General features: G+C 44.3%; 1 protein-coding gene across 1 annotated transcript in view; it reads right to left on the bottom strand.

Moving 5' to 3' along the window:
* Positions 1-7,445, bottom strand: part of LOC126191508 (cytochrome P450 6k1-like) — a 121,791-nt gene extending 114,346 nt beyond the window's left edge. Inside the window, exon 1 of the mRNA XM_049932403.1 lies at positions 7,346-7,445. The gene's annotated coding sequence lies outside the window, so the exon portion shown is untranslated. The remainder of the gene's footprint in view (positions 1-7,345) is intronic.
* Positions 7,446-10,989: the final 3,544 nt, after the last annotated feature.

The raw sequence follows: 10,989 nt of genomic DNA on the forward strand, positions 1-10,989 counted from the left end.
CAGCACTGTCAAAGCGTGAGGCGAGGGAAGAGGGGAAAGCAACAAATGCACCACATTTAAATGCCGGTACAGTCGTACTGCTTATGACTTCGTTTTATAGCGGGAGCGGCAAAATGATCTGATTGGTTTCGCTGCCACGTGGTTGAGCGAGTTGGTGGTGGGGATGGGGGCATGGGGGCGTTTCAGAGCCTACATGTGGACATTATTAGCAGCCATGGAGCAATGGTCCGTCGAGCTCCGCGCGTTTGTTGCCGAGGCGTTTTTTAAAAGTGGCGATTCCTGTGCTGCTGTGCAGTGGCAGTTCCTTAGGCGTTTTAATTTAGGTCCACGAGGAAAAGTTCCGACACGCAACACAATTATGCCGTGGGTGAGTAACTTCAGAGCTACCGGTTCAGCGTTGAAACGAAAGTCGACAGGCCGTCCAAGGTCAGCCGGGACGCCAGAGAATATCGATAGAGTAAGAGAAGCTGTGGAAGCCAGTCCTCGGCGGCCGACACGTAAACAAGCTGCTACTTTGCATACGTCTGACCGCTCGGTAAGATGAATTTTGCGGTTCGATCTGCATTTCTATCCATACAAAATGGCTATTGTTCAGCAGTTAAAGCCCAATGACTATGCAAAGCGAAGAGCATTTTCAGAGCAAACGATAGATTTGATGACAGATGAAAAAATTTTCATCATGAGCGACGAGGAGCATTTTGATCTGGACGGTTATGTTAGCAAACAGAACTTTCGTTATTCGTCAGCTATAAATCCTGAAGAACTGCAATGTCCTCAGGTCACTGCGTGGTCTGGTGGAATAAAGACTTGTGTCACTGGGCCGTACTTAAAAGGGTGGTCGAACTGTTACGGTCAATTCGCAACGTTATTTGTTGATGCTACAAAACTTCCAGATTCCTGAAATTCGGACAAAACGCTTAGTGTACAGTAGAATGTGGTTCCAGCAGCATAGGGTAACTGTCGTTATAGCCCATGAGGTGATGGACTTTTCAAAAAGTTAAGTTTCGTGGCCGAGTAATCTCGCGTTTCGGGGATATTGGATGGCCAGCACGCTCTCCTGATCTGAGCGTTTGTGATTTTTTCTTTTCGCCAGCCTATCTCCTGCAATGTTAGGGAAGGTGTTCGTCAGTTTTGGTGCGAGACTGGAAGAGTGCTTCATCACAGAAGGGCATTTGAAGGACGTCATCTTCAAAACTTAAACGAATGAAATTTGTTGTTCCAGTGTTATTTTCTTTAATTTCCATTAACACTATTCTATAATTACCAATAAAACAGTTTTTATTACTCTTAACATTTGCCTTATATGTATTTTAAAGCCGTCAGATCTTGTTGACACTCTCTTTACTTCACATTTGTCAACAACACAGATCACAAACTGATGAGTACGGGTCATGTCGGTAGAACGGCTTCCACACGTCGTATTAGGCTTTGTGCTCCGATGTGGCCGGAGGAACTGTGGCAGTGCAAACATACAGGGTTATTACAAATGATTGAGGCGATTTCACAGCTCTACAATAACTTTATTATTTGAGATATTTTCACAATGCTTTGCACACACATACAAAAACTCAAAAAGTTCTTTTAAGCAGTCACAAATGTTCGATATGTGCCCCTTTAGTGATTCGGCAGACATCAAGCCGATAATCAAGTTCCTCCCACACTCGGCGCAGCATGTCCCCATCAATGAGTTCGAAAGCATCGTTGATGCGAGCTCACAGTTCTGGCACGTTTCTTGGTAGAGGAGGTTTAAACGCTGTGAATCTTTCTCATAACCCCACAGAAAGAAATCGCATGGGGTTAAGTCGGGAGAGCGTGGAGGCCATGACATGAATTGCTGATCATGATCTCTACCACGACCGATCCATCGGTTTTCCAATCTCCTGTTTAAGAAATGCCGAACATCATGATGGAAGTGCGGTGGAGCACCATCCTGTTGAAAGATGAAGTCGGCGCTGTCGGTCTCCAGTTGTGGCATGAGCCAATTTTCCAGCATGTACAGATACACGTGTCCCGTAACGTTTTTTTCGCAGAAGAAAAAGGGGCCGTAAACTTTAAGCCGTGAGATTGCACAAAACACGTTAACTTTTGGTGAATTGCGAATTTCCTGCACGAATGCGTGAGGATTCTCTACCGCCCAGATTCGCACATTGTGTCTGTTCAGTTCACCATTAAGAAAAAATGTTGCTTCATCACTGAAAACAAGTTTCGCACTGAACGCACCCTCTTCCATGAGCTGTTGCAACCGCGCCGAAAATTCAAATCGTTTGACTTTGTCATCGGGTGTCAGGGCTTGTAGCAATTGTAAACGGTAAGGCTTCTGCTTTAGCCTTTTCCGTAAGATTTTCCAAACCGTCGGCTGTGGTACGTTTAGCTCCCTGCTTGCTTTATTCGTCGACTTCCGCGGGCTACGCGTGAAACTTGCCCGCACGCGTTCAACCGTTTCTTCGCTCACTGCAGGCCGACCCGTTGATTTCCCCTTACAAAGGCATCCAGAAGCTTTAAACTGCGCATACCATCGCCGAATGGAGTTAGCAGTTGGTGGATCTTTGTTGAACTTCGTCCTGAAGTGTCGTTGCACTGTTATGACTGACTGATGTGACTGCATTTCAAGCACTACATACGCTTTCTCGGCTCCTGTCGCCATTTTGTCTCACTGCGCTCTCGAGCGCTCTGGCGGCAGAAACCTGAAGTGCGGCTTCAGCCGAACAAAACTTTATGAGTTTTTCTACGTATCTGTAGTGTGTCGTGACCATGTGTCAATGAATGGAGCTACAGTGAATTTCTGAAATCGCTTCAATCATTTGTAATAGCCCTGTATTAGTGGCACACAAATATACACTTTCTTACACTGCGATTCTTAAGTTACATAGCAACTCTTTGGATGTGCTTGCCAACAGGTACAACTAAACAGTGGCCTGACAAGGCATCTATTACTGAATACAATGTCAACGAGACTATGTCCCTCTCGAGCGTCACACTGCCGCTCACTATATTAAATGCTTGTCCATATGTGAATGCTACAGGCTACTAGGTCTCGTAGGTTAACTAACCTCCACTACGAAATGTAGCCACAAACAGCACTCCTGGAACTCCGTACTAGCACTGTCCTACACCAACCCGAATATGAATTGCGTTGCTGCCTGTGTCGCCGCTTATCACGACGCACAAATCCGTCTCATTAAGGGGGGGGGGGGCGGAGGTTGCTGATTAGGCCGCGTTTGCTACTATCTTGTTACTTTTTGATTAAGTTCCACGTATGTTATGCCGTTGAATCCTTCTTGCCAGTGCCCAGTGAAAAATATACAGGATGTAAAACACTACGGGTACAAAACTTTGGAAGAGATAAAAAGATACACTCTGTTATGTGAAAAGAGTGCCACAGGTGTGCCGTCCGTGAAGGTTTGGAACCCATTCATTTAGATCGCGTTAGTCAGAGTCTTACAGATGCCTATTGAATTATACAGACTTAAAACCAAAATTGAAACGTGATACGATTCGGAATTGCATTCAAAATTAAAATATTGTTAATACAAAGAAAGACGATGACATCTATGTACGAACTGTCTAAACCTCTGGAAATAGGCTCTTGCTGGTATGGTACGGTAACATTATTCTAACACGTAAATGATTAAGTGTACAATAAAAAATAAAAATAAATACGTTATTAGCAAACACCAAATTTTCACGTCGTGCTGTAGCGAAGAATTCACATTCTGTACTAGATTTCAGGTAATTAAATACAAGTGCCAAGTGGCTCATGACATTGTTCAAGCTTTTCGATTCTATGGTGGTGCAGCTATCGTAATATTTTAGCTGACTACTACGTAAGCAGTTTCTCATTTGGTTTAAAAGTAGAGAGAGGATACGATTCCCGACCAGCTACCTGACTACCACGTTTGAAAGTGGCGTAATGTAGACGCAGTCTACGTCAGGTTAGTTTTTACTGTGCCAGGGTCCTTGACACACATCGCTAACGTCCTGTTGCCACTTGCCTCAGAATAGCAGCCTCTTGCCTGAGTTGTTGACGCTGCAGTTAAGCCCATTTGACGGAACGGTGGAGGTGATGAGGGAAGAGGGGCAGAAGCTACCGCTGACTGTCGCTCACCAATTGCTTTATAATGACTACAACGGTGCTGTATGTCTTTTGTATACCCGTGGGCGATCTGGCGACAGCTTTCTCCCTTGCCACAGAAACACTACTCGAATGTGTTCCTCTTCCATCTGCTATACATTTTCATCTTTACGTCAGTTCAGATGAAACATGAATCTGGAACTATTCGTCGTTTCAACACCACCTATCGTACTCCGTCGACCGAATTCTCTGCGTGCTATTACTACAGGGTTATTACAAATGAATGAAGCGATTTCACAGCTCTACAATAACTTTATTATTTGAGGTATTTTCAAAATGCTTTGCACACACATACAAAAACTCAAAAAGTTTTTTTAGGCATTCACAAATATTCGATATGTGCCCCTTTAGTGATTCGGCAGACATCAAGCCGATAATCGAGTTCCTCCCACACTCGGCGCAGCATGTCCCCATCAATGAGTTCGACAGCATCGTTGATGCGAGCTCGCAGTTCTGGCACGTTTCTTGGTAGAGGAGGTTTAAACACTGAATCTTTCACATAACCCCACAGAAAGAAATCGCATGGGATTAAGTCGGGAGAGCGTGGAGGCCATGACATGAATTGCTGATCATGACCTCCACCACGACCGATCCATCGGTTTTCCAATCTCCTGTTTAAGAAATGCCGAACATCATGATGGAAGTGCGGTGGAACACCATCCTGTTGAAAGATGTAGTCGGCGCTGTCGGTCTCCAGTTCTGGCATGAGCCAATTTTCCGCGGGCTACGCATGAAACTTGCCCGCACGCGTTCAACCGTTTCTTCGCTCACTGCAGGCCGACCCGTTCATTTCCCCTTACAGAGGCATGCAGAAGCTTTAAACTGCGCATACCATCGCCGAATGGAGTTAGCAGTTGGTGGATCTTTGTTGAACTTCGTCCTGAACTGTCGTTGCACTGTTATGACTGACTGATGTGAGTGCATTTCAAGCACGACATACGCTTTCTCGGCTTCTGTCGCCATTTCGTCTCACTGCGCTCTCGAGCGCTTTGACGGCAGAAACCTGAAGTGCGGCTTCAGCCGAACAAAACTTTATGAGTTTTTCTACGTATCTGTAGTGTGTCGTGACCATATGTCAATGAATGGAGCTACAGTGAATTTATGAAATCGCTTCAATCATTTGTAATAGCCCTGTACTATCCTGTTAATTATTAACTACTAGTTTGCATTCCGCGAACGGAGAGAGTCAACAAGCGATTTTCTTCTCCGTAAATAGATATTTTTATAATTCAGTTATACTTTTCTGACTGGACCATCAAATTAGTAGTGTTAAAATTTCTATATCGCTCTTTCCAAAAAAATCAGACGAAAACATTACTTGCCGTCACATACATCTCACGCAATGACGATTACTGCAAAACCAGAGATATCCAGTTTATAGAACCAGTCTTACAGGAAGTCTTAAAACGTTTTTTTTTTCAAGCTTCTGTCTGAGTGGTATTGGAAGAACAACCCCAAATATGGTCTCCTGGCCGGTAATTTCATATGATCTCATTTCACACGAAGAGCGTAAAATGATTCTACTACACAGCGTAGCCACCGCCACACACGGTAAGTTGGTTTCCGGAAGTAGAACTGAGATGATAATGGACGTATCGACACTTTAAAATACCCATTGTTACACTCTGCGTCTGTTATACTGACGACATTTCTATGTATTACGTTCAACTGAGCAAAGCAATATTAGAATTAGTTTCGGCGCACACCTGGCTATGAATGAAAGTCGATTTTTATTACACAATCTCAAGCTATGCTTTACTGATGTTGGTAACTCATGGGACATACCTGATCTGTTTCAGAATATACATTCCATCATCGGGTATGTATGGTAAACCAGTCAAATCTATTTAATAAAACATACCACGTATGGATAGCCGATAACGATCATCCTGGCATACCAATTTACTATACAGGTAAAATCGCATTAAGTTAGATGGAAACTTTTTGTATTTTCTTGTTTTGTTTTACAACACACACGAAACCCAAACTGACCGGTGGTTATCGGCATCCATCTTTGGAAGTATTTCATTGAATTGAAATAAATTTGTTTTTCAGCTACATCTGATGATGGAATGTGTATTCCGAAATCAATCAATTTATGTTGTACGAATATACAACGTCAATAAACTGCAGCCTGAGGATCTTTCACATAACAAAAAACGTTGAGGCTGTGTGACTCCGAGGTGCCAACGTCAACACCGATGGAGCGATCAGAAACAAGTGGACTGCATTTCGTGTAAACTAGACGTTTCTGGCTTACTGTAATGCGTTAATAATAGTGTGATTTTCAGTACATGCGTGATCCGTTAGTGAAAAGTGTGCTAGTAGCGTCATCAACAGTTTCACAGCTGTTTTCGGGATTTTATATCTGCTGAAAACCAAATACATGATCCCACGCAATATCTAGAGCTGAACCATCCCAATACGAAGTACCTGTCTTACGTGTGCCCCAAAATTTCGGAAACATTTTTAGGTGGAGTACACTTCGTTTATAATTGAAAATAAAAATAAACAAAAGGAAAACATTCACGGCAAAGTTACATGTAAGGAACGGTGCACAATGTAAACAAGCACTTCGGCGCGCCTTGAAAGCACACGCCCAGTAAACAAGACGCAATATCTAGAGCTGAACCATCCCAATACGAAGTACCTGTCTTACGTGTGCCCCAAAATTTCGGAAACATTTTTAGGTGGAGTACACTTAGTTTATAATTGAAAATAAAAGTAAACAAAAGGAAAACATCCACGGCAAAGTTACATGTAAGGAACGGTGCACAATGTAAACAAGCACTTCGGCGCGCCTTGAAAGCACACGCCCAGTAAACAAGACGCAATATCTAGAGCTGAACCATCCCAATACGAAGTACCTGTCTTACGTGTACCCCAAAATTTCGGAAACATTTTTAGGTGGAGTACACTTAGTTTATAATTGAAAATAAAAGTAAACAAAAGGAAAACATTCACGGCAAAGTTACATGTAAGGAACGGTGCACAATGCAAACAAGCACTTCGGCGCGCCTTGAAAGCACACGCCCAGTAAACAAGACTGTTTCGAAGTGACGCAGCGTCGGTTTGCGCTGCCAAGGTCAAAGCAAATTGTGTGAGAAGTGGTACCGAACGCAAACTGGCCAGTGATTTCACTTGGCGTGCACTACCGATCGATTGGTCAACTGATGTAAGAAATCAAGTAATCACAACGAACGCTGAACTCACCCGCTCTGCGCAGGAACGCTGACTGTTTTTAGCTCTCAACTATGCGTGCGTGTACGAGACCGTAGCCGTCCTGCTAGCAACGCTATCTGGCGGACGTTGGCCAACACACTGCTCCAGCAGCCGCCGTAGGAAGCCGTGACGTCTTCACTGTCCGCTGCTGCACAGGGCTTCACAGCAAACGTGCTACGCGAGCAGACGGCGAGCACTTGGCTGGCACACAGCGAGTAGTGTACCCCTCCACCGTCACAGGCATTAGGGTGGGGATCCGTGTGAAGGCTTGTGTAAACGAACAAATAGATCTCCAGGGGAATTTTTGGAGAAATCTCTATTTCTTTCTCGTTCGATCTGCCAGATAGGTTTTACAAAGAACAGATAAGATTAACATAAATCACAATAAACATTTGGAACTTACAATGTGGAAACAAATTATATCAATTATTGCATTACAATTATGTCAGGGAAACTTCATTATTACATTAAATGGAAAAAATCACATAAATTGAAGACAATTAATTACACAGTAACATTAAGATTATGGAGCCATTTCCTGGCATTGTCCGTTAACTTGTAGGGTGACATCAGAGAGCCGTCGCTGAAACCATGAAAGTTACAAACCAGAAGATGGTCCATTGTTTGTACCTCGCCACAGTCACAACATGAATCGTCTGTAAAGCCCCGTTTGGTTGTTTGCTGTTTGCATCGTACAACTCCCGTGCTAAACCTGTTTAGAGCTGACCAGTGTTTCCTGTTGGGATTGAAGCCTTGAGCCCTTTTGGTTGGGTCGTGGATTAGGTGATGGTTTTCCACGACGCCTCTTCTCAGACCCTGCCATGCATTCTTCCATTCAGCATCGAGACCCTCTGTGCCCAGTGTTCTGCTCCAGAAGATAGGTCTCCTGGACTTGAGTCTCGTGGGTCCTCCCATGTCGGTATGTATGGGTAGCCTTGGGTTTGCTTCAATTTTTTCTACTACGTCCTGGGTTGCTTTCTCTCTACGTATGGAAACAGGAGCGATGTTTGCGAGCACCGGAAGCCACTCAACGGGGGTTGGCCTGAGAGTGCCGATGACGGTTCTCAGAGTGGCATTTAGTTGTACATCCACTTTTTTGTCGTGCGGGCTTCTGCTCCAGACTGGGTCACAGTTTCTGCAGCGCTATACACCAGTGCCAGTGCAGCAGTTCGTAGAGTGGCTGCATCACAACTCCAAGTGGTGCCTGCCAGTCTGTTGAGCAGGTTATTTCTCGTCTTTAACTTTTGGGCAGTATCAGTTAGGTGTTGTCTGAAAGTCATGCTGCTATCTAGCTTAATACCGAGATATTTTGGGAAATGCTCGTGGCTGACAGCTTTACCATTTATAACCAGGCGCAGTTCCCTTCTCGCTTCCTTGTTGTTTAGATGCATGACTGTACTCATTGATTTTTAGATGCCATGTATCATGGCATTTTTTCATTTTAGCTAGATCTCAATTTAGTGCTGAGTCCAGGTTTTAAAACTATTTACTTCGCGCTGTAATGGCTAAATCATCTGCGTAGGCAAATTTACGTGAGTCCAGATCAGGCAAATCTGCTATATAGATGTTGAAGAGCCAGGGGGCTAAGACTGATCCTTGCGGTAGACCATTTTTAGGGCATGGCACTTGCTGGTTTCACCGTTTAATTTGACACTGAACTTCATTTCGCTCAGCAGGGTCAAATTCTGTAAATCTCAAAATCTGTAATATCTTTGTATTCCCTGTCACATTACAGATCGATTACTTCAAGCTGCAAGTCAGTGTGTACTGCATACTGGAAGCTTTCTCAAACCTACATTCTATATAGTTTTTCCACGCTACTAATAATAGGCTATGTGCCTATGGTATGCACACCTTCATAGAGCACTGAACAATATGTAACAAACACTTTACAAGATTCTGCAAGCTGACTCTGAACCTCGTCTGCCATAACATGTGTGAGATGCATGCATGACTGTCATATTTGATAAAGCCACCATCCAAAACTTTTTCACCTGGAGATAAATGTTCAGCTGCAGCTACCAAGTATTCTTTTATTAGATCATCATTCGTAAAGGGGCGCAACGACTTTGCTAAAAGTAGTGCAATTTTCTACCCCATCCGAACAGCACGCTCACTTGATTTTCAACCGAGCGAGGTAGCCCTGTGGACTCGCATTTGGGGGGACGACGGTTCAAACACGAGTCCGGCCATCCTTATTTAGGTCTCCCATGATTTCTCTAAATCGCTTCAGGCAAATGCCGGGGTGGTTCCTTTTAAAGGGCACGGCCGACTTCCTTCCTCGTCCTTCCCTAAGCCGATGGGACCGACGACCTCGCTGTTTGGTCCCCTCCCCCAAATCAACCGCCGTCCGTGGTGGCCGAGCGGTTCTAGGCGTTACAGTCTGGAACCGCGTGACCGCTACGGTCGCAGGTTCGATTCCTGCCTCGGGCATGGATGTGTGTGATGTCCTTAGGTTAGTTAGGTTTAAGTAGTTCTAAGTCAAAGGGGACTGATGACAAATGGTTCAAATGGTTCAAATGGCTCTGAGCACTATGGGACTTAACATCTATGGTCATCAGTCCCCTAGAACATAGAACTACTTAAACCTAACTAACCTACGGACATCACACAACACCCAGTCATCACGAGGCAGGGAAAATCCCTGACCCCGCCGGGAATCGAACCCGGGAACCCGCGCGTGGGAAACGAGAACGCTACCGCACGACCACGAGCTGCGGACTGGGACTGATGACCTCAGAAGTTAAGTCCCATAGTGCTTAGAGCCATTTGAACCATGCGTTCCTTTGAAAGGGCACTGCCGACTTTCTTCACCATCCTTCCCTAATCCGATGGGTTCGTTGACCTTGCTGTTTGGTCCCACCAACTTGATTTTCCTGTCTTTCCTTCCTCCTCTTCTGAGAGCTTCCTCTTAAGTTTTAATGCCTCTTGTACACGCCAGACCCTCAACATTTTGCGTTTCCGTATTCTTTGGTGTAATGATATGTGTAATGTCTTCGTGAATTGAACTTACTGAAAGTATACAGTGTCTTATGAAACATTAAACATTTTGCGAACTCATCTTTGTGTGTAAAATAGTGCGACTTCTCCCACTGCGGATTGAACTGCAAAGACATCGTTGTTGTTATAACACTGGGCCTCCCGTACTTGACAGCTGGGGCTTCTCCTTTCTCGTGGCCACACAGAGCGCGCGGTTTCTCTCGCACCACACCGCAACTGCTCTGCTCGCGAGCAAGAGCGTGAGCACGAACAGTCGCGAATGCTCATGCTCAAAATCAACGACTTGTCAAGCCCTGCTATATTATTAAGTTCCCCCGCCGAGTTCTTTTTTCTCTGTATACGAAGGCCAATCTCAGGAACTACTGTAGGGATTTTGATACGATTTTCACTAGTTCATAGAGTGATTGACGAGGAAAATTTGTTTGAATAATTTATAAATATTTCATGCAAATTTGATGAATTGTGATGATGTTTGTCGACTACGTCGTGCCTCCTGAGATATTTCCTTGGGTGCACTGCTTAAGTCGTCTAAATTATACTAGAATTTGGAGTTAATATTCGGTTACTTAACGTTGTTCTTTGAATTTTGATCATATCTCCACACAGTGCTCTGTAAACAATATTACCGCTCTGCC

Source organism: Schistocerca cancellata, chromosome 6 (assembly GCF_023864275.1).
Source record: "Schistocerca cancellata isolate TAMUIC-IGC-003103 chromosome 6, iqSchCanc2.1, whole genome shotgun sequence".
NCBI classification, from domain to species: Eukaryota; Metazoa; Arthropoda; class Insecta; order Orthoptera; family Acrididae; genus Schistocerca; species Schistocerca cancellata.